Raw genomic sequence first — 3,724 nt, 5'->3', positions numbered from 1 at the left:
AAATATTCACATCCCAAGTTAATTTGGCCTAGGTATTAATTTGGTATTGAATAAAGGGAATTCCACAAAATAGGAAACAAATATATTCTCCTCTACAAATAGGGGGGCCGAAAATTGGCTTAATTAGCCACAAGGAAATAATGCAACTCTTAATTTAATTGGGGTAAGGGAATAAAATGTGGCAAGATTTAATTGGATTTAAAATAAATGAAGGAATCAACAAGGTACCAATTTTATCAAAGAAACTAATTCATCCTCTTAATTCAAGTAGAGGATATCCGAAACTCACAAAAATAATAGGTTAGAGTTCGAGTTTCATGTAGCACAATTTAGGGATAATTTGATTTGGATTTAATTTGGATGAATATCCCAAAACAATTAATTAAATCCAAGAAAATTTCCAATAATTGTAGGGGCCGACAATAGCCACTTTATTTGGCTAGAACAAGATGCATGATCTTTATTTAAATTGATTTCCCACATTAAATATAACTAGCACTTCATTCCAATTTCCCCATGACGATTTATTCCACATAATCAAACTCAATCACGTAGCAACAATTTAAATTTCATAAGTGAAATTTCCAATCGACATATCTTAAATAAATGTCACAAAATTTGGGATGTTACAATATTATACTCCCTCCGTCCCATGCTACTCGCACTTTTCATTTTAGGCCGTAAATTTGGGATTGATTTTTTTGTGTAATTAAAAAAGAATTTTAGGTGTAATGAGACATCACTTAATAAAAGACCTCTTAACTTAAACTAACATATTAATTAAATGCATTAATTCTAACTTAAATTATAAATAGTGTAAGGACTTTGTGACGAGCCGAAAAGCAAACGTGCGAGTAGCACGGGACGGAGGGAGTACTAGATAATGGATGTTTTAGTATCAGTAATGGACGAGACATGAGCTGTAATGTATATGTTTGCTGAGCCGTTTTTTTCTCTATTTTTGTACAGTGGTGGTTGTACCTGATTGTTCTCTTGAGTTGAAGCCAGTTGTCGGTCAAAAATTCCAATCCCTAGATTTCGCAAGGCCTGAAGTAGTTGAGGTGCATCCTTCGGATGTTGTGAAAACCCACGCTAGCAGCTCAGTGAGCCGTCTGATTTCCAAGAGAGAGAAGTCTATAAAGGATGCTACTAGGCCTCTTAGACGGTGTAAGGTGTGCGATGAGATGGGCCATAACGACTCAAGAAATTGTCCAAGGCTTAAAGAGATGGCGATGGAGAAAGAGACGCGGAAGGGAAAGAGGCCAGCTTGATGTCTTTTAAGTTTTTTAGTCGGATTAGTCGTGTGATTCAATTGGTGGTCTTACTATTATTAGTATTCACACTGTGAACATTTTATACATTTTATTATTGCATTATTAATCTGTTTTCGTCCATTATCGTTAAAGAAGTTGTTCATTATTGGATTCTAGCACTTCAATTAATCTGCATAGATGTTCCATTGCACTTCATTATTAGCCACATTATCTACATTATACGTTTTTTTATCTACATTAAAACGCACTTAATGTGTTGTACACATTATGTTTGCATTTGTAATCTGTTGTCAGTCATTATTGGTAAAGAAGTTTTACATTATCGGAGTGCACTGGACTCAATATAGTTATTCCATTACAGTTCATTATTAGACACATTATGTACATTATACATTGCATTACGAAACCGATAATGTACATTGTTGGCCTTTAAGTTTTACATTATTATGCACACGCACTTAATGGATTGTACATTATGAATATACTACTGCTACCGCCAATACTATCATTATTGGGTTATTTATATCCATTACTTTCAGTCTATTGGTCATTATTATTAAAATAAATTTAACTCTATCTACATTATTTTATTCCTATTTTACGTTTCTATGGAGCGATGTTTCAATATTCTTTAAAGTAGAACAATTACATGTGTCGAGTTAATGTCATCAAACACTATCACCAAAGAATTGTTTCTGTTTGCAAAAAGCACATAACAAATGGTTCAAAAGATACCAAGCCACAATCGACTGTGTCCACTTTCCAACACGAGTTTTATAAAAAACCCGACAGTTTAAAGAACCACTCCAGCTAATATTTATTCATTCAACAGCCATAGCCTCACTCAACCCAGCCTACACGCTCACTCACTCCAGCCCATAATGGTCGACCCACTCTTCGGGCGCTGTAATTGGCCCTGCCTCGACCAATCTTTCCCTCAATTTCGTGGCTAGTGCCACAGGTATTATGTCATTGACAACATCGTCTATGTCCAGTCGCAGCTGCTTCTCTGCTGTAGAATCGTCAACATACGACATCAGAACATTATTATAACGAACATAATAATGCATAATATTTGAAATATAATGTACCAAATAAATAATGCACAGTACCAAATGAATAAAGTACAGTTTCAAACAAATAATGTGCATGCAAACTTTTGAGTTATGGTAAGCAGCAATTCACCCATATACACAATAATTCTCATAATGCCTACTACATTGCAAATAATGACAACTACTTGCTACATAATGCACAGCCTCAGTCAAATAATGCACATATTTATATTCCATTCACCAATTTTCCCACACCAGCCAGTAAGCAGACACATAATGCAAAATACTTGACAAATAACGCATCACAGAACATAAATAATGTAAATTTTTAATCAACTAATGCGCACATTGATACTTCACTGAGTTAGTCTCCCATGTATAAGTGCACTTAAAAAGGTAAAACCACACGACTGATAATGACAAAAACAGCAATTCACCCATATACACAATAATTCTCATAATGCATACTATATTGCAAATAATGACAACTACTTGATACATAATGCACAGCCTCAATCAAATAATGCACATATTTATATTTCATTCACCAATTTTCCCACACCAGCCAGTAAACAGAGCAATAATGCCAAATACTAGACAAATAATGCATCCCAGAACATATATCACGTAAATTTTTAATCTCCCATGTATACAAGCACTTAAACGGAAAAACCACACGATAAATAATGTGTACGCCCAAATTTAATCATGTATCAAAGCAATCAAATAATGCACAAACCAGTATTACAACTACTGAAGTAATTACACACGCAATCAAATTGCTTGGTTACCTGCAGCCTGTGTTGGTTGAGATCGTGACGGACGACCTATCTTTGTCATTGTAAATCTGTCACAAAAACAACAGATCAAATCGCCGATTCCACCATTTTAAGCCAGAAAAAATTTACAGTTTTCGGAGTAAGAGAAAACCATAACCAAAACGACAACCAATTTTTTATTTCGGAATGTCGCAACCAAGTCGATGTTAAAATCGTTGATGTTCGTGTTTAAAATAATGAAATCGACCACTAGTCGGGGTCTAGCTTCGTCTACTGGTTTCAATTAATCAACAAGAACACTTTTTCAGCCATACCTTGTCGACGCGGTGAACAATTCAAATGCGCGCTACCGGAGTGCGAGTGGGACGGTGAAAACGATGACAACGGTGGCGGCGGTTAGGGTTTGAAGTTTTGTGGAGGATGGGTAGACGGAATCCAGAAGAGTGAAGACAAATTTTGAGTCGGAGTGGGACGGTGAAAACGACGAATTTTGATGGTGGTGGCGGCTAGGGTTTGACGTATACTGGAAGATGGGGAGACAGAAAGGCAGAAGAGTGGAGAGGAAGTTTGAGCGTTTGGAATGAGAGAGAATGAGTCGATGGAAGGGTGTATTAAT

This window comes from Salvia splendens, chromosome 8, assembly GCF_004379255.2.
Source record: "Salvia splendens isolate huo1 chromosome 8, SspV2, whole genome shotgun sequence".
Lineage (NCBI taxonomy): Eukaryota > Viridiplantae > Streptophyta > Magnoliopsida > Lamiales > Lamiaceae > Salvia > Salvia splendens.
This window is presented reverse-complemented; position numbering follows the sequence as displayed.